At 36.8% G+C, this 22,029-nt stretch overlaps 1 pseudogene; it reads left to right on the top strand.

Moving 5' to 3' along the window:
* The first annotated feature begins 70 nt into the window (after positions 1 to 70).
* LOC145113782 (MLO-like protein 11) lies at positions 71 to 17,964 on the top strand (annotated as a pseudogene).
* The last annotated feature ends 4,065 nt before the right edge of the window (positions 17,965 to 22,029 follow it).

Here is a 22,029-nt window from a genome sequence, read left to right as displayed (position 1 = left end):
ATCTTATTTTGAGGATCTTTAGCTTGGCCACGGAGTGGCACACTAGGTGTCACGACGTGACATCGTCGAAATGGGGTGCGCACTCATAATGGATGACATGGTGTGGAAAGGTTTTGGCCACGGTGGGGCGCCTATTTTGGTGCAAACCCTAGATCTCTGGGTTTGTACCCTATTTAAAGGCACTAATTCCTAGGTTTTTTTCTTATTTTGTAGCCTTTACCCTCTGAGATCCTATCTCATCCAAACCCTAGCCTCCATATATGTGTTTGGTGTGTGTAAATCCACTTTTATGAAGATTGAAGGGAGAAGGAGTCTATTTTGGTGCTTGTGTGCTTGGTTCCAGCTTAGATCTTGCATCTTCATCACATTCCTAAACTTTTTGAGGTATAAATTCTTCACAATGCTCATTAGATCTCTAGATCTAGTTCCAGGTCATTGTATAAGCTTTTTGGTCCATATCTTCTTGTTCTTGGAGTTTGAGTGAATTCCCGAACCTTTGTGTGCCTCATTTGAATTCTAGACCATGGTAGTGGTCAGAAATGAGACTTTCATGGCTAAGTTTGTTGTCCATGCAATGGTTGCAACCATTAAGAGATTAGGATTTGAGATCTTGGGTTATTAGGATATCTTAATAGATAAAGTTGGAAAATATATCCATCTAGACCTTGAGAAGGTTCAGATTTAAGATTTGTGGTTCATGGGGTTAAGGGTTAAGAGCTTATTTCATTAACTTGTTAGAGCACAGTTCCCACAGCATGGCAGCATGTTTGCCACAATGTGGAGACTGGTATCACCATGACTGTTTTATGGTGTAGCTTCCACGGTGTGGCCTATGGGTGGCCACGACATGGAAGGTCAACTGGGGTTGACTTTGACCGTTGACTTTTAACCAAATTGACTTTTGGCCAACTTAAGGATTTTTGTGTGTAGACTCAGAGGGTACTTCTATATTGATCATTAGGTGATTCTTAGTATCAGGCATCACTGTCAGAGATCTCCGACAACTTCTATATTGTAGACTCAGAGGGTACTTCTATATTGATCATGGAGTGTGTAGACTCAGAGGGTACTTCTATATTGATCATAAGGTTGTTTAAGTGATTACACCACAGCATCGACGATATCCTGGTCTATTCTCGAAGTGAAGAGGAGCATGGCCGACATCTCCGGCAAATCTTGGAAACCCTACAGACCGAAAAGTTATACGCAAAACTCTCTAAGTGTGAGTTCTGGCTCCGTAACGTAAACTTTTTGGGTCATGTTGTCAGTCAAGAAGGGATACATGTGGACCCTTCTAAGATCAAAGTCATTGAAGGATGGGCAGTCCCAGCGACACCCACAGAAATTCGTCAATTTTTAGGTCTCGCAGGCTATTACAGGAGATTCATTCAGAACTTCTCCAAAACAGCCAAGCCACTTACCATGCTTACACAAAAGGGGGTACCATTTGAATGGACAGAAAAGCAGGAGGTTGCCTTCCGAACTCTGAAGCGAGCCCTCTGTAGTGCACCAGTACTATCACTACCAGAGGGAACAGAGGACTTCGTAGTTTACTACGATGCTTCGAATCAGGGTTTAGGCTGTGTACTCATGCAGCGTGGTAAGGTGATAGCTTATGCATCCCGACAACTAAAGACACATGAGGTGAATTATACCACCCATGATCTCGAATTGGGAGTTGTGGTCTTCGCCTTGAAAATTTGGAGGCACTACCTTTATGGTACCAAGTGCACCATTTTCACCGACCACAAGAGTCTCCAGCACATTTTAAATCAAAAGGAGTTAAACATGAGGCAGCGAAGATGGGTTGAGCTGCTAAACGATTATGAGTGCGAAATCAAGTACCACCCAGGCAAGGCTAACGTGGTAGCTGATGCCTTGAGTCGGAAAGAATACTCAAATCGTCGTGTGAAGACTCTTTCAATAACCATCCAATCCCATCTGTCCTCACAAATCAAAGCAACCCAGTTCGACGCCATGAAGACAGAAAACAGAACGAGCGAAGCGTTACGTGGAATGGAAAAGAACTTCGAAGTCAAGCAATGCTATTGGTGGCCTAGCATGAAGGCAGAGATTGCCACATACGTTAGCAAGTTCCTCACTTGTGCTAAAGTGAAGGTAGAGTATCAAAAGCCCTCGGGACTATTACAACAGCCGGTAATACCCGAGTGGAAATAGGAAAGGATTACTATGGACTTTGTGACCAAATTACCCAAGACAACAGATGGATTGGATACCATATGGGTAATAGTCGACAGGTTGACAAAATCCGCCCATTTCCTGCCAATAAAGGAGACATACAAGATGGAGCGACTAACAAGAATCTACATCAAGGAAATTGTGAGACTCCATGGAGTACCAATATCTATCATCTCAGATCGAGATAGTAGGTTTACTTCACGCTTTTGGCAATCGCTACAGAAGGCTATGGGGACACAACTCGACATGAGCACTGCTTACCACCCACATACGGATGGTCAAAGTGAGCGAACCATTCAAACGCTTGAGGATATGCTTCGAGCATGTGTGATAGACTTTGGAAGGTCGTGGGATACCCACTTACCTTTAATTGAGTTTTCGTACAACAACAGTTATCACACAAGCATCAAAGTTGCTCCTTTCGAAGCATTATATGGTCGTAAATGTAGATCACCGTTGTGTTGGACAGAGGTAAGCGACACTCAACTGGCAAGAGGGCAGACACCAAACAATGCATTAACAGGATCAGAAATCATACGCGAAACGACAGAGAAAATAGTTCAAATCAAAGCTCGACTTCAAGCATCACGCGACCGACAGAAGAGCTACGCTGATAAACGGCGAAAGCCCTTGGAATTTCAAGTCGGGGATCGGGTGTTGTTAAAAGTCTCTCCCTAGAAAGGGGTGATTCGTTTCGGGAAACGGGGAAAACCAAACCCACGGTATATTGGACCATTCGAGATTCTTGCCCGAATCGGTCCCGTGGCTTATAGACTGCAGCTACCTACCGAACTCAGCAGTGTACACCCTGTGTTCCATGTTTCCAATTTGAAGAAGTGCCTGTTCGACGAAACTCTCGTCATTCCATTGGAAGAAATCAAAATCAACGAGAATCTTCTGTTCATCGAGGAACCAGCTGAAATCATGGACAGGGAGGTGAAGCTTACTAAGCAAAGTCGCATTCCAATAGTGAAGGTTCGGTGGAACGCGAAACGTGGACCGGAATTCACATGGGAACGCGAAGACCAGATGAAGCAAAAGTACCCTCACCTATTCTCGCATTCTCAAATCTAGCTTCAAAAAGAGAATTTCGGGACGAAATTCCCTCTAACGGGGGGATGATGTCACAACTAGCATTCTAGCTAGGAAATTTTGTACTCTTGTAAACATTATCTACTGTAAACTCGTAAACCCTAATTCATGTTATGCTTGAAATTCAACCTATGGAAGCACATTCAAACCTAGATTCATCAAGTAAAGTTGAAACCCTAGAAATCCCGGTTTAAGTCTATTATGGATTAGGATTTCCTTATTGGGCCTAATGGGCCAATAAACTTCCAATGTGACTATTTTGGGCTTAGAACTCGTAATTGGGCTCTAATTCAACCCACTTTCATAAAATTTAACATTTTGGGCCATAATGGGCCTAAAATGAAATAAATTACCCTAATGGGCCTTAACTAAACTAATAAGCTTTATTGGGCCGTAAAACGCACTCTTTTAAAAATCATTGGGCCTATGATTTCGAACTAGGGCAACTAATGGCCCAAATTACTCAACTCCTTTTCCCTAGCCCAATTCTCGGCCCACACCCATGAGATTAATAAAAAAGGGGAGAGAAGTGAATTATTGAGGGTTAGATACCTAATCTTTACATTTTGGGTATCCATGCACCATCCTCTCCTCCTCATGCACCATCACTTCATCTATTTATCTCTCCCCTCTTCTCTCCTACTCTCGGCCGAAGGTAGACACACACACACATAATTCATTTCAAACTCTTTCCAAATTCCCTCAAGAACACTTTCATTCCTCCATCAAAATTTCGAGATCTAGGGCATTTCAAGGAGGTTCTTCCATAAGAAATCATTATCCTTGGTAAGTTGTACTTAGATCCATGGTTTAGTTTCTTCATCCTTTTATAAATCTCCTTCTAACTCATGAAATTTCATGATCATGCTTCTTAGAACCTATCTAAGCCAAAGTCTTCTCAAGAAGCTTTCTAGGGCCGAAGATAACATCAAACTCTTCCATTTCTTTCTTCAAATCGAAAACAAAAAGCAAAGATGAGTTTATACCCCTCTATTTTCGGTTTTCATATGATTTATGGGGGATAATACAAGTAAAATGTGAAGATCTATGTGTATTTGTATGTTATGTGTGATTTCTTGTGTGTTTGTGGTAAATATGTGCTAAAAATGAAAGATATTTCGAGATCTATAGTTCAAGAAGGAAAATTATGTGATCTAGGTCATATTTCACTTAACATGTCAAGATAAACTACTATACAAACTTTAAAATAACACACTACAATATAAAACTCATTATTGGACTATTTTTGTCAAATAAACAAAAGTTTGGGGAAAAAGTTGTCATTTACGGTTTTTACAAGACTCAAAAGGTCAAAACAGTTAAAATGGAAGTTTCTATGAACATTATGTTTTTTAAAGGACTAAAAATGAAATTTGTAGCTTATTGGGCTAAAATTTTGGGCTTTTCGACCCATAGGCCCAAAGTTGTGAAAAATATGGTTTTAAGGGGTCTGAAATGGTAAATTTCTCAAAACAGTGGGTAGAAAAGTAACTAAATCTATTTCTGGGGTTAAAATGACCTTATTTGCTAAAAAGGATTGAAAATACAAAGATTTTGGATTTTGGGTAAAAAGTGTAAAAATTGCGAAAAAGGTGGATTAAAATGCAAGTCTTTTAACAAAAGGGTTGAATCTTTCCGAAAATTTACTTTTGGGCTTAAAACATTATTTCAATAAGTGTTTGGGTCAAAAATGTCAAGAAAAATAGTTCAAGGACCTAATATGTCATTTTTTTTATAAAAAGGACTAAAATTGCCAACTTTACAAAATAAGGGGTTGAATAGGTCAAAAAAATGTTTTTGGTCAATTATGTTAATAATAAAATAATTGGGTCAAAATATACAAAACTTTATAACTTATGGGTTTTAAATAGAAAAATAACTATTTTTATAAATTTATGAATCGTTATAAAACAAATTCGTGATTTTTACGACATATCGATTAAACAACTCGCAACATTCATACTATACAAACCAACTAAACATTCTAATGGTTGGGCTTGAGAGATTCTAATCATGCTTATTGGGCCTTCGTGACTCATTAACATGACTTTTGGGCCCAACATAAATAATACATATTATTGGGCCTCCTGTGACCTAATTACATGCTTAAGGGACCCTCAATGGTTTTTACATGCTATTGGGCCTCAGTGGCCCATAAGCATTACTAGTAAGGTCCAAATAAATCATATGCGAAATGGGCCAACACGCTTTTCGTATACTCGACAGCCTTAAATAAGATACGAAATTGGTAGGGCCTAGTAGTCCTCTTCTCCTCGTCTGTTAGGCTTACCCTCTCTTCAAGTAAACTAAAATCAGGTCATTAATCAAGGTTAATCAAATTCATGTGGATTAAGTGAGTAATAACGGGTGACACCAATAAGTGTCGGTTGTAGTCTGTAGTTGTAATCAAAGTCTCCTGGAGGGAGAGCGAGAGTTTGTGTATAGATCTATACGGGGGTGACTCCCCCACACCTAAGCTGTTCGCTACAGTTAGACTCGGCCAGTCTAGGGTGACAAAATCTTAAGATCAATTTCGGTGTTCATTAGAATGCCAAGACAGACGAACTAGTCATTATCATGCATGGTTATAATGACTCACGTAGAAATCCGATATCATTTAAGTAATCAAGGGAAATCATATTCATTCGATGTGACGATACAATAATGTAAAACCATCATAACTTTTTATCGGAAAACATCAGGTTTTCCGGGGAAATCAATCATGCTCATTTGTACTTTCAAAAATTATAATGCAAAACTTCTCATTTATTCATGTTTTGAAATCATTCACGCATATACTTACAGGATCATCACAACATTTTCAAGAAAAGTCTTAATACATAAAATATCGGATTTTCTGGGTTTTACGAATGACATAAACCATTTTACATCAAACACACTTATGAACTCACCAACATTATATATGTTGACCGTTTTCAAAATAACTTGTATTCTCAAGTAATCGTTAGACAAGGAAGCATCCAGTGTGTTGAAAGTTTCTTTTGTAGTTGCTAATCACCAAACACTTTATATTTTGGAATCATGTAATGTAAACCTTGTACTTGATGTAAACAATGCCAGTTGCACTATGTAATGATTGGTGATGAATGTGTTATGTTTCATGTATATTCATTGTGATGATATTTCAATTTAAGTCACGCGAGCCCTCGGACGTTTCCGCCGTCTGGTTCGGGGGTGTGACACGTGTGTTGGTTTGTTAGTCGTGTGGTATAGTAGGGTGTTTCAGCAGTATGGTGTTGTCATTGGTGGCTCAGTGACTTGCATGAGATGTCGGGCATTTGTAGGATGTCGACTGGTTGGAAAAGTCATGCACTACTAGAAAACAGCCCTTTAATGATGCGCAAACAATGACACGCGGTGATTTACGATACGCAAAAGCATGCGCCCTAAAAATAATGTCATCTCTTCTAAAATTTGAAGGATAGAGGACACGCATTTATGCGTGCCCTGAAATTAGTGTCAGAACAAAAAAAAACACGGAGGGCGCCGGTCGTAAAAAGTGCGTCGTTTAAGTATGTCGTTTTATAATTTTAATGAAAGGCGCGTTTAAAGGGAAACGAAATCCCTAAAAGTTATAAAACCCCGCCTGATGCATCTACTGCTTCTCCATCTACTCCTTCGTATGTTGTACCCAAGAAACCCTAATAGTGTGGCTGCCAATATTTATCCCTTTCTCCATTTTGTCGCCTTCAAGCTCTGAATTAGGGTTTATTTTGGCGATAATTTCAATTTCTCTTACACCAAACATCCCAGCTCTTCAACCCTAAATCCACTGCTGCTACTCCGCCTCCTTTCTCCGGGCTCCGCCGCTCTTCGAAGATCAACTCGGCTTCACTCTCCACAACTCAATCGTTCTTAAAAAAATTCAATTCTCACATACACCGACAATGTGACCAATCGCCATGGACAGTACTGAGAAGGTATACACATGCTTTTTCATCTTAGATATTTTTTATGTACTATCAGAACTAATGGTTGATGTAATGGATATATGCATCCTTGCAGGTCCCGAAACAAGCATTGTTGATGATGACCAAATAAATTTGGATACATATAGCAACCTTGGAATGTAATGGATATATACACATTTTTTTCATCATCTGCAGAGATCTTAACCACACCAATCAGTACATTGTGGGACTAGCTCTTTGTGATTTGGGTAATATAGGTTCTGCAGAAATGGCTCATGATCTTGCACCTGAAGTTCAAAGATTGCTGCAATTTCGAGATCCAAATATTCGTAAGAAAGTAAGCTGATGTTAACATTCATTTCATTTCATGATCTCTCAAGGATGTTTCATCTAATTCTCACATTTCACACTTCATAGAATCATACTCACACAAGTTCTTACAATTACAGGCAGCATGGGGTTCCCTACTTAAAGAAAAGCATCATGGGGTTCTTTTAACAGCAATCCAACTCTATACAGATCTCTGTAACCTTAATGAAGAGGCTCTTGAATTTTTCAGGAAGGTAAATATACTTGATCTTGTCAAAGATCCTCTATTATTTGTTGGGATTGTCTTCTTCTTGTTCTCTTTCTTTATCTTTCTAATGTGTATTTGTGCTAAGAATTATTTGGCATATGATTTTGTAAGGGCAAATTAGTAATTTTAGTGATGAGATATATTTTCTTTTTTCTTCCTTTGTAAGGGTGTGTTTGAGAAAGCGAGATTTAGGTGTGGGACACTGGTTCAATCATTCTTTCTGTTCACTGAAGCACTAGGTCTGATACTTCTCATCATACATAGTAAAGTATGTTATCATTTGTAGATTTTTTGTGTATTTTTTTATTACATAGGTTTTAGAAATATACTATCACGATATATGCATGTGCTATGATGAAGATTGGTTAAAATCATTTATGCCTTCCATGTGTTTGACAAAATGCCCAAGTCAGTTATAGCTTTTGATGTATGTCAATCTATCTCAGGGATGAAAGAGAACTTTAATGAAGAACTAACTACAACTAATTAGTTTATGGAAGGGTCTTCTTAATTCTTAAGCCACAAGAATCTAAAACTAGTACTTTAAAAGATGAAGGCTATATGTAAGTAAATTGATTTGAGATCCTCATTGATATGAATGCCTATAATATTTTCTTGTTTTCAATGTAAAAACCTGTGTGAGGGAGAATGCTGTTAAGTCATTTTGCAGGATTGGATCATAGATGAAGGACACCAATTTGGTTGAGTTTTTTTCCTTTTGGTTAATGTTGATTTTATTTATTTCTTAGTAATTAGTAATTTACTTTTATACTCCTATGTTCTTGTCCATTTTGGAGTTCATAGTGATTTTGTACTTTTGTATCCATGTCTGCAGAGGTTAATTGGTTGCTGGTGAATGCTTGTTGGATCAAGTTCAATAGCATAAAACCAACAATTAATGGTGAAGCTTATGAAATTGAAGATGCTTCCAGTTTCCACATGGTACTTGTTCAGATCCCCATGTGTAATGAAAGAGAGGTAACAGATCAATCCCAATTGCTTGTTGATTTTGATGTGTTAGTTACTATTTATACTTAATAAATTTCTACCCATTTACGTAAATATGTGAATTTAAAATGGTCAAAAATTATTCAAAATGGTTACACTTCTATGGTGTTTGGACATGTATTTTGGAAAATATTATAATGTTTGGATGTGTATTTTAAAAGAAGATTGCAATGTTCGGGTAATTTATGAGTATTTTTCAACTAAGGTTTAAATAGTCAGTGAAATTACTCATATACCCCTCAAATAACGAAAAATTTACCAATATTCATCACCTTTGAAAATGATAAGTAATTACGCTTTAAAACATTGCCTCATGTTATATGATTCCAATTATTGAATATTATTATATTACAATGCACATCCAAACACCTGTAGATCACTTTATTTAAAAATAGATCATTATTTAAATGTATGGAATTCATAATTATATTTAATAAGCTAATTTTCTGTGGATATTTTTTTTGAAGGTCTATCAATAATCAATTACCTCTACTTGTCGATTTCTTGCTGCCAAAGGTAAAACTACTTAAAAACTTGATTCTGGATGGAATTACAATGTAACGCAAGTACTATTTTATACTAAACATTCTTTCCATCTTTCCCATCTCCAATGGGTTCTTTTTCAAAATCAATATCAACCTGTAAAACAAAATTATATGAATTAATATTTGTTTTAACTAAATTACAACTTTCATCCCTGTGGTATGTCAAAAGTTATGGTTTTTTTTTCTAGATGTTTGATTTGTTGCACAGGTGATCCCTAAAGTGTAAGTCTAAAATGGCTATTTTACCCTTGTCTTCATCTCCTTCATCTTAAACTCTAAAATTAAACCAATTTCCAAATCAAAACCCAAAAAAATATAACCTAAAATTGAACGTTTTTATCCTTGAATGATATTATGAGAAAGGTAGGGATTTCGTTCGAGAACCCAGAGCAAGACTTGTTTTAATCCATGGTTTAACATGTTTTCTATGAGTATACCCTTTCTTCTTATGGCTGAAATTATATATTTATATTTAATAATTAAATCTCAAACTGATATATATCCACAATCCTATATTGTAGTTAGGAATCAAGGGAGCACAGATCTTACCTTATTATAGTCTACAAACATGTTGTTCGTCCTTGAATATGTATCTATCATTGCTACCTATATTTCAAGAAAGCTTAAATTTGAGATTGAAGTTCACGGAGTGCTGGTAGGTTATGGTTACTAATACCATGCCTCTGTTCAGCTGGTGAACTTTTTTTTTTTTTTTGCAGCGAGTGCCTGTGACGAAAAATTCTGGACGGGTTCATACAAGTGTTGTGTTTATTGCCATTTGTGAAGCGGATTATTAATTATCAAAGTAAGTAAGTGCATTGGTGTTTTTCAGGTAGATAATGAAGTGGATAGACATGATGTGCTAACTGGTATTATACACTTGTACTTATATATCTAGTTAATAATCATTCTTGAATATAACAATTGTTTTTGTTTTTAATCATATTAGATGATGTTATTTAGTAACAACTTGTTTACTTGTGCAGAAATATCAAGAGATGAGACAATGCGGAGGCAGTCAACTATGGTCAAATTTCACTCATCCAACCCTTTCCTTACAAATGGTTTAGTTACTTGGATGTTAAGTACATTACATTTTTATACCCTTATTTTCCCATTAACAATTATTATAACTTACAAGAAATTAGTTACATTAACTATGATCCATATATTTTTTGTTTAAATTGGTTTACAGATATGTTTTTTTAGACAATTTGGGCGTTCTGTTGTTCGTGCACATTACCTTACTCTGGGTAAAGCCTTCATCATGGTATGAAACCTTAACTTATGCTAAGTTGTTTAAATCGTATATTTCTGTAGTACACCTTTAACGTTGTAATATATTAAGTTGGGTCCCCTTAATTGAATTGCAATATAGGTGTTCAAATTATGCCATAAACCTTATTTTTGAATCTTGTACCTTGAAATTATTGTTCACAGTTGTTTGTTTTTCTTGTTCTTAGCAGAACCACAACCTCACATCAAAATATGATTTTCACAGTTATATGATTCGATCCATGGAAGAAGAATTTCAAAGAATAGTTGGAGTAAGGTAAGGAGCTTTCATTCTATATTTCTATCACATCTGCAGTAAATATTTTTTAGTTCTTACTCTTTTTCATTAATATAAAGTTGCTTTCTTGATTCCTTGCAGTGGTCCACTCTGGGAATTTGTGGTGGCCTTTATGCTCTTTAACGTAAAAGGTATTAATTTTACACTGAACAAGCTTTCTAGGGTAATTTTCAATGGTGAGGGCGTTCACGTCTTTTGCACAGATGAACTAAATAATTGTACCTTGCTTGCAAGATCGAATCTTTATTTTTGGATTGCTATCATTCCTATTACTGTAAGAAGTCACTTTTATCATTGTTAGCTATTGGCCTTTTTCATATTCTAACTGTGTGTGTTTATGTTCAACTTGTTTTGCTTGTGGGGACATAACTGCAACATGTTATTGCTACTTTCGCACTTGAAAGTGCTGCAAATACAGGAGGCTTCTTTTGCTGAAAGAAGGTTAAAGCCTCGAGATGAACTCTTTTGGTTTAAAAAGCCAGAACTTTTGCTCAAGTTAATCCATTTTATTCTTTTCCAGGTTTGTGTAGTTTCCTTCCATTTGATTCTTCATTTTCATCAAGTGTTTGTTTTTAGGGCTAATAACACAACTTCATAACTCATGATCAATTCGTATGCAAAACACGTTTGAGCTAGCTTCTTTCTTTTGGTTCTGGGTAATTTCTTCTACTTAATCCCTTAACATATATTTATACATCACCTATGAACTTTTGTTATTCCAGTGGCAATTCAGTTATAATTCTTGTTTCATCAAGAACCACATGCTCGTGTACATACTCCTGTTTTTAGGGTTTGAATAAAGTTCCTTTCAATTTTGACACGGATTTCATACAAAATTAAACCTCTTAATATTCTTATCTATTGTTCTTATCTCTTGTTTCCATTATCCAGGTTTGTGGGCCAATTCTTATGCAGCTATAACACCCTACCACTCTATGCCCTAGTTACCCAGGTACGATTGTTTCATAAAAATATCCAAAAATATGTGGGAGACTCCAACATTCCGACAGATATAGACACTTATATGATAGTGTCGCACTGATGTGAGATACAATAACATGAACAATGTATTTTTGTACACAGATGGGTACGAATTACAAAGCGGTTAGGCATATATAGAGATAATTCAACGGTTCACACGGATACAAGCACAGTCATATCTGTTGAGGAATTAGAGCACCATGAGCTGGTACCAACATGTGTGTGTATGTATCCTTTTCATACCATGAAGCCTTTGATCATCCTGTTACATGTAAGTTTTTAAAGTCCATTGTTTCTCATTCGTCTAATTAAATTGGATATGTCGCTATCTAACTTCTTATAGTTACTGATTGGTTTCTTGTTATATATGCTTAAATCTTAACAGCTATCGTGACAACCTTCAACAGTAGTTTTGGATCGACACCTTCTAGCAGAAGATATCGTGTACATGTTCTTGTGCTGCTATTGTGAATTCAGGAACATCCTTTCTTACTGGTCCAACTGTATGTATCTTTACGTGAAGCTTCTGTTCGAACTATTAATCTCAGGGATTTCAAGTTTTTCATATTTCTTGTATCTAATTAGTTTGAAAATTTATGTTACAACTTCTATTGATTTGTTTTATCTTTCCATAGGACGATTATTTGTATGACATTAAATTTTATGCAATGGATTGCATTTTTTGTATATGATGTTTTATTTTCTATTATGAGACATTAATTGCAAATTTAATTTGAATATTAGTAAATCTATAAATAATATTTTTTTTAAACATTTAAAATTACGATACGCAAAAATGTGTGTCATCTTCATTTATGACATGACCTTTCTTGACAGGTGCTTCCTTGATACGCATTGCGTGTCATAAACACGCGCGTCATAAGGTTATGACACGCAAATGCGTGTCGTCTTCCTTTATGACAGGGCCTTCCTTGATATGCATTGTGTGTCATAACTGCGCGTCGTAAATGCGTGTCATAAATACGCGTCGTAAATGTGCCTCGTAAATAGACGACACGCAAAAGCGTGTCGTCTCTCGTTATGACCGGGCCTTCCTTGACACGCATTTGCGCGTCGTCTGAGCGTTTTACGACACGCATTGCGCTTCGTAAAAGGTCGTTTTTCTAGTAGTGATGGTTGCATATTAGAAGTTCATTATTGGGTTTCTTATTTGTGGACCCATTTTCATTTTATAAGAAGGTTTCGTCTGAGTTATGTTACCAGTAATGCAACTCGTTCTAAGTATCTTAGATGATTTGGCAGATGGTTGTGCACCCGAGTTGTTTTTGGGAGCTTGAATGCCACGCGATATTTTTATATTGACCATGGTTACGCTAATGGGAGTAGTTAGTTAGCCATGACTTGTCAGGAAGTCAGATGTGTAATTGAGGTCTTTTGGTCATGATTTCTGAATTTGCGATGGGTTGATCAGACTCGATTCTATTTGTTTAGTTATTTATATGTTTAGATGGAGGGCTTTTAGCGCCGAGTGGATGTCTAGGTTAGTTTAGCCTTTGATTATTTATATTTCGCCCTTGCGTCTGTATGCAAGATTGTCGGTGTCGACGATTGATTTTGGACTCTGTTACCCAGCTATCAGTTGGACGGCACGAGGCCAGGGAAATCTTGGATGGGTTGAGTATGTGGACTTTTGGTCAGCATGGTTGATGTGTAGGGAGTGGCCTTAGCTGCTGATTAGTCTAATTTATGAATGTGTTAAATGATATTAAATATGTTGAATTGATGTATGATTGCCCAAGAATGGCATTACCTTGATAAAATGTTGAACATTATGTACAGGTAATTATATAGTCTAAAAGTGGCGAAATCTTCAAGAAAACGAGCAGATGGAAGCTAAGAAACATGGGAGATGAAATGTTAAAGTAATGAAGAAAATGTTGTTGGGAAAATTGATCATTATTCAATGTTTTGGTCATATCTAAAGCTTTGGAGCTCCGATTGAAGTGATGAAAGATGTTTCATAAATTTGAGAAAATTTTCTACAACTTTCATGTTTTGTGTTTCTATTGATTCTGGCATTTTAATCACGAAAATGTGCATGGAAGATGAAGGTCAACATCTGAGCAGATTACAGAGCAGGAAAATGAAGAAACCCCCATCGGTGTCCTACACAGTGTCAATGATGCCATGAAGGACGTTGGGACGTTATTGAGAAGTTTCGTGTTGCAATGGTGACTTACAAAAAACGCTGGAACTTGCGAAGGACGCCCATCAGACGTCAAGGATGTCAACCCGTTTTAGGCACTTTTTCAGTGCAAATCAAGGATGATAAATATCATGCAAAACACCACGAAGGATGCCTACATGTCCTACATCACGTCAATGGTGTCTTCAACGATGCCCAATGTCCCACATCGCCCAATTCTTGTTATTCCTGCCACATAGTATAAATAGGCAACTATGTAGCCGTTTTTAGGGTTCCCACTTCTGAAAAATCAGAGTTCTTACCTGCATTTTTTAGGCTTTCAAACCCTTAGAAACATTTCAAAACGAAATTCAATTCCATTTCAATCCGAATTTGTTACATCCCCATTTTCACGGCCAGAAAAGACCAATTTGTTTATGCTTTATTTTGAAAATCAGAGTAACCTTTTAAAGAAAAGTGTTGCGGAATTTGTTCCCAGAAAAACATGATAAGTAGGTTATCAAAGCGTTTCCGAAAAAAATGTATTTTTATTCATTTTAAAACATTAGGATGTCATCGTCAATACATAAACATAAGCATAAATAGAACTTACATTCATTATCACTAGTGATTTATATCTCCTTAATCCCTCAGTGTAATGTAACCTCATATCGACACATGTGATACAAATAAACTGAGTGGGTCGGGTTGCGAAACCTGGTGAGTACATAGGGTTTTCAACCCACAATAATATAATTATTATGTTTAATCATCAAACAATGAACCCAATTACCCATCCCCATTATCTTCTTTATTCTTAAGGGTCTACCCTAAGAATCAGCTATCCCTCGTTCATTCATTCCTAAGAATTATCCTAAGGAATAGGCACGAAGTCCATCGTCGCCAGGGTTTATACAACAGCCACTAAGTCCATAGTCGCCAGGGTTTATACAACAGGCACTAAGTCCATAGTCGTCAGGGTTTATACAACAAGCACTAAGTCCATAGTCGTCAAGGTTTATACAACAGACACTAAGTCCACAATCGCCAGGGTTTATACAGCAGGCACTAAGTCCATAGTTGCCAGGGTTTATACGATAGGCACTAAGTCCATAGTCGTCAAGGTTTAGGCACTAAGTCCATAGTCACCAATGTTTACTTATATCTTCTTTCATCCCTCCTCATTCATCTACCCATGTTTTACCCAACATATTTGTAGATATAAAATACATATACAGTTTAAATCACTTAAAACATGTATGAAATCGTTCATCCAACATAGACAACAAGTATTCAAATAATATGCACACATAACATGTAATCAATATAAAATACTTCATATCTATGTGTAAGATGAAAGTAACTATGCACTCACTTGTTAAAGTGATGATTCCAAACTCGGGCAGCGCTTTGCTTTTAACGATTCTATTTTCCTTCGACGAAACCTAGCATTATTATCGCTAAGTTTTAGTCTAATATTTATTTCGACTAATTATTATTCTAGATTCATCATTAACTCAAAGTCTACTTCATGATCTATCAAGTAAGGATCAGCCAGGCAGGACAGTTGGGAGGCAGGACCATTTCGGCATATAGCTTTTTCTGAAATCCAACAACCAAACCCAACGTGACCATTCTAGACACCTCTCCCGTAAGTAGTTCAATCAGTATAACGACTTTGAAGCACTGATAAATCTTATTTATAGGTTCATAATAACGATATTATATTTACATATAAGCTATATTTAAAGTACGGTAGGCATATCTCACTTACAGCGGATTTTTATTAAAAACCGAGCTTCGCTGGAGCAGCGTTTCCGAGCCGAAAAGCTCTTTTTCTCGGAGCCTTCGGGAGCTCCGGGGCTTCCTTCGGGTGCTAGGGGGTACCCTAGGCTTTGGGGGTAGGGGTAGGCTAGAAAGAGAGTAGAGAGAGAAAGAATGAGAGAAATGTGTATGAAATCCGGCAGCCCTCGCATTCCTTTTATAGGCTGAGCCTCGCAGGTACGCGGAGCGTAGCTTTGCTGAATGTTGCGTGTTCCTCGGTACGCAGGGCGTACGAGGGTACGCAGCGCGTTCGTACTGCCAGATGTCCGAAGATGATGGGGCGGCGTGGAGCATCCGAGACCGAGCCCTCCTACGCAGCGCGTTCCTTCTCTACGCAGGGCGTAGCTCATACGCACGGCACTCCTTGGCTATGCTGGGCGTCCGAAGTACATGTGTTAGCATCCGAAGGCGAGGCCGTGGGCAGCAAGCAACGGCTGAGATCGTGCCACGTCATCGATTCTCGCAACAGCCCACCTCCAACTTCTAAATTTCGTAACTTTCTCGTACGAGCTCCGTTTTCGACGTTCTTTATATCCACGCGTAGGTGGGACCGTAATCTATAACTTTCATTTAGACTTTGTTGGCTAATTTTGATTTATTTTTAAAGTTATATTTTTAACAGGCCGGGACAACAATAGTCCGTTAAAAATTCATAACTTCTTCATCCGACGTCCGTTTTCGTCTGTCTTTTTATCGTTACGCTACTATTAACGAGATCTTCGATTATTGTTTAGGTTGTGTCGGCCAAAAATGGGTCGATCTAACATTCGAACTCCAGGCTGCATACTGCTAAGCCGAAACTAAGAAAAATCATAACTTCCTCATACGAAGTCAGATTTGGGCGTTCTTTTTATGCACGCCCTCGGTTTAATGTATTCTACAACTTTCGTTTAGATCGCTAAGGCTAAAAATCACTCTATCGAAAAATCACTATTTACGTCGCGCAGTGTCGTGCCGGTTTTGTCGCGAAACTTCGACGGACCATAACTTCTTCGTTATAACTCGGATTTCGGCGTTCTTTATATGTACGGAACCCTTGTGACATATTCTACAACTTGGTTAATAATATTTATTCTAAATAATCTTTTGTCAAAAAGTCGTTTTCGACACTTATTGTCTCTAAATTGACTAGCCCGGATCTGCGGGCGTTACAAAATTCAAGGCGATCTTTTATCCAAGTCAGCATCAAGCAGCGTTTGAAGATCATTCATCGACGAATCTTCATCATTTCATTCAATTTTCAGAAACGATTACTTCTTTGCCAAGGTTTATTCGTAGCAAAGAAGACCGTGAGTATCTATGTGACATGTGGTGTGAATCAAAATACTTGGTAATATTTTAAAAATATTTGAACTATTGAATTATTTATTATTATTGAATTCAGTCTAATATTTGTTAGTTTTATTTGGTTGTATGTCCTTGAAGTAAATGGCAAAAAAAAGGTTGTTGCTTGCGGAAAGCGAAAAATGATGACTAGAAACGAGTCGAAGAGTACAATACGCTATCATATTGAGCTTGGACATGATGTGGATTCTTCATTGGGTCATATTGAGACTTGGCGGCTAACACATTGGGATGAAGAAAAAGGTTGGAAATCTACAGATACGGCTGCAAAATATGTAAGTTTACTTTCTCACTTCTACTGTTGAATATATATTATTTGATAAATAATTTATTTATTGTAATCGTCTTATTTTTATATGCTAATAGGAAGAAATGAAAAAATTAGAAACGAGAATTCCTTGGAATCAATGAGTGACAAGTTGATTCTAGAGAAGGTACTTGGACAAAGCTATGTTCGTTTGTTCAGGTGGGGACGTGATCCTGTTGTCGCTGGTAACACCGCAGGTTCTTCTAAGGATTCTAAACTTCATAGTTATGATGATTTGGTGGATGAATTAGAAACAATGAAAAGAGAACATGCAGCTATGAAGCAAATATTGATTGAGAAAAACATCATGCATCCTCCTCTTAGCACATCATCAGGACGATCTCATGGTGGTACATCCGAGTGTGGTACATCTAACCACACTCAGATAAGACAGTCTCATGATGAAAATATTGATATGTATGATGATATGGAATGAACATTCTAGAATTTTTAATATTTTCAAGTAGCTACTCATGCCGAGTTGATCTTTCGGCAGTTTAAGTATTTCAAGTTTTGAGACTTGTCATTTCTTGTGGTTTGAATTATTACGTTAGACGATTTTCAATTTATAATGCTATTTTGAATGCATATGTTTCTATTTATACAAATATCTTCATTTATTTTGTATTACCCTATGTATATCGTTTTTAATACCCACATATAAATATACTTTTACCAACACATATCAAAACCAATACCTACACATAAAATATTACCTACACATAAAAATACTCTTGTCTACACATATTTTTATGACATGTGTAGTCCACATCATTGACCACGTCAACAACCACGTTATCGACCACATCAGCATCCATGTCATCAGTTACGTCAGCTCCCAAGCCATCAGCCATGTCATCGACATTCCAGATAAACCAAAATAACTCTACCTATACATATTTACTACTTGTAGTCACACATACATGTGTAGGTATAGATTACATTATATCTACAAATAAACTATGCGTCAGTAATGATCTATATCAACAAGCATGAGTCTACACATAGTTACACTTAATGTATGTTGTTGATACATAAAGCGACCCTCTTAAATTTGATGATCCGCAACCGTATCTCCTACCACAATCTGTTCTCCATACCGCAGTCTATTTGGCTACCGCAACCGCAACCGCAAGATGTTGTGACAACCCGAAATTTCTATCCGGTAAAGCCAATCAATCCAATCAAATGTCAGACTTGTTTCTGCTATCTTTTAGCATTGTTAGGGGTCTATTTGAGTGTTCAGAGCCTAGTACATTCAAGGATTGTGTGTAGGGATGTGTTAGCTAAAGAGAGCCGGAAACTCCATCACAAGGAGTTTACGGATGCAAACTAGAGTTTACGGCCGTAAACTCTTGGCAACCGTGAACCCCTCCCCTTATGTATCAATTTCCTTCCTTTCTTCATCATTCCTCACATCTTCAAGGCTAAAACTCATTTCTCTCTCAAGTATCATCAAGAACACTTCCATTTCTCTTCAATATTGTAAGTGATTTTTCCATTGTTTCTTGATATCCTTCTTGATCTTGTGAAACCCTTTGATTTCATCCATGAATTCAACTCTTTTGGGTTAGATCTTCAAATCATCATCCTGTTCACCAAGAACACCAAGAACACATACTTGTTTCTTCGGCCGCAAACACCCTAAAGACCTCCAAAGTGTGAGTATCTCTTATATCATCTAGTTATCCATAAGAAACACTTGATTCCTAGCCATGAAACAAACAATAAGTGCATGATCTTCAAGAGTTTACGACCGTAAACTCTTCCTTTGGCCGTAAATCCTTCATAAGATCATGATTTTGGCCGTAAACTCTAGTGTGGCCGTAAACACACTTTGTGTGGCCGTGAACTCCCTTTAATCAATCACATGTGATTACAGCACTTCATTTCAAGCGTTTCCTAGTCCCTAAGGTTGTTTCCCTTACCTGTTAGTGGTGTTAAACACTAATTATATACATATATGTATCAATATATGTCAATTAGGACTCGTTTGTGCCTCTGGACTTCATTCGTGGAACTTCTCATCCTTACTCGAATCTTCAATTAAATCACCCACATAAGGTGAGTTCATACCCCTATAATCAATATTTTAAATGTTTTAAATGACTTTAAGGGGGGGGGGGGGAATACAAGTTGAACACAATGATATTTTGTAAATGTTTATTTGTGATAACCATCACATTCAAGGATTTCTTATGCTTTTATAAGTGATCAAATCAATTCAAAAACTCTTTTAAGTTATGTTACTTTGTTGTTTATAAAACTCTGTTTTTAAACTACAATCATAACTCGGTAGATAATCGAGTATTTTCTACAAATCAGAGACAATACAAAACAAGCATACTAGTAAACTATAATAGGTATAGTTTAGGAGTTCAGAACATACAATAACAAGAACAGGGAGGAACATACTATAACAAAAACAGAAGGAACATACGATAACAAGAACAAGATAACCATAATGTGAAACCACTACTTCACGACATAGCAATATACTTGTTATGTCGCGTTTTGTAACCAGAGTCTCCTGGAGGAGAGCGGACATTGTGTGTATAGATCTATATGGGACTGACAATCCCGCATCCCGACTGTTCGCTACAGTTTGGCCGGCAGGCCAAGGGGTGACAAATATCACATCAGTTTCGGTGCCAATAGGTCGTCGTGTTAAACACTCGTCAATCAGTATGGTTATAATCACCTCACATTTTAACCTTAATGAACAAACTGGTTTTAAAGGTAGTTAGTGTTCAGTAGTTACTTTATAAAACATTACTGTACACTTTCATTTTCCCATTACATTCATATAGTGATCTTCTCACATAAAACGTAATGCAAACTATTTTCTAGTAAAGATAGTCTCAAACTTGGGAAAACTTACATCATTACAAAAGACAAACAGAACAGTCGAGTCTTAGTACACTCAGTTAGAAGGGGGCCTATAATGCTAACTTTATGATTCCTAGGTAGATACATCAGGGATATATGTTAATCGGGTCTGGCAGACAATAGGATGTGTGCTTTCCGCTTCATTTCATGTTCCTTGTTTGGTTGTGGGCTTAGAGCAGATTCACCCAGTCTACTATCTATTCGATCTTAGCTATATATATATATATATATATATATATATATATATATATATATATATATATCGTATACACCAAGTAATCATAAGGAGTATCAGGTATGGGTCAGGTCATAGCATACAAATTCAATATTCCGTTTTCTACTACAAAAACATACTTTTCAGATAGAATATTTAGTAGGCTAAACTAGAAACTTATCAGTAAAAGGGTTTAATTCATTTTATTAAAATAGTATAACTTAAAGGACCTTTAGTGGTTAATTCTATAATACCTTAGTTTATACATCATGGTTCTATATAATTAATATCCGATAGGCAGTTGGATGTGTGCTTTCCGCCTCATTCCCTGTTCCTTGTTTGGTTGTGGGCTTAGGGCAGATTCGCCCATTTAACTGTCCATTCGATATTATATTATATATAGCTAGTATAAACTAAGTAATTATAGAAGGAACTATTGTGGTTACCAATTTACTAAAGGAAATATGAGATTTTCTTAAAGAATGTTTTCATCAAATATAAAGAACTATTACAGTTAACTCTGTAAGTACCAAATGAATACACCAGGGTTATATACAGTGAAGATCTAACAAACAATGGGATGTGTGACTTCCGCCTCATTCCCTGTTCCTTGTTTGGTTGTGGGCTTAGGGCAGATTCACACAATCGATTGTCTGTTTACTCTAAATTGTATATAACTTGTATCCATTTAGTAATCATAGAAGGAATTGTAGAGTCATTTTTACTTTCATTCATCACATCAGAAAATGTAGGATTTTCTGGAGGAACATGCGAACTTTTCGAAAAGAACTTACAACTTACTTTTCATCACTTAAATACTTATGAACTCACCAGCTTAAATGCTGATCTACTCTTTCAAAATAACTTGTATTCTCAGGGAACTAGTAGACAGGTACGCGCACTGGGATTCAGAAGATGGAGTATAGTAGCTTCATGTCTTGTTTTGTTATTTACTTTTGGAGTCTATCTTTTGTGAATCACATACTTTGTAAACACTTTCATATTAGTGTAATGGTTGTTTGTTACTTTGATTACTATGATGCATGTGTTGTGATACTAAACATGACGCCTCCGCCCCCAAACGTTTCTGTCGTTCCGGTTTGGGGGTGTGACAGATGTCAACCGCAATTTCCTCATCCGCAATGAAGTTTTTAGTTACATCATCAGACTTGTCTTATTAGCATTGTATTAACGAGTGAACCTTGCAAGGTCACGATAAGTCAGTAGTTTAGTATTTTATATTCACGATGTAACTTTTTGAGGCTCTATAAATAGAGTCCTCTTCTTCAAGGAAAACTTACCACTTCTTATCATTTCTTATCTCTTCTTCTGATCTGTTGAAATCTCATAAAAAGATCATTCTCTCTTATCACTATCGTACATCCAAGATCCTCTTCA

Source organism: Lactuca virosa, chromosome 5 (genome assembly GCF_052849685.1).
Source record: "Lactuca virosa cultivar CGN04683 chromosome 5, Lactuca_virosa_CGN04683_v6, whole genome shotgun sequence".
In the NCBI taxonomy this organism is placed as follows: domain Eukaryota; kingdom Viridiplantae; phylum Streptophyta; class Magnoliopsida; order Asterales; family Asteraceae; genus Lactuca; species Lactuca virosa.
This window is presented reverse-complemented; position numbering and strand designations above follow the sequence as displayed.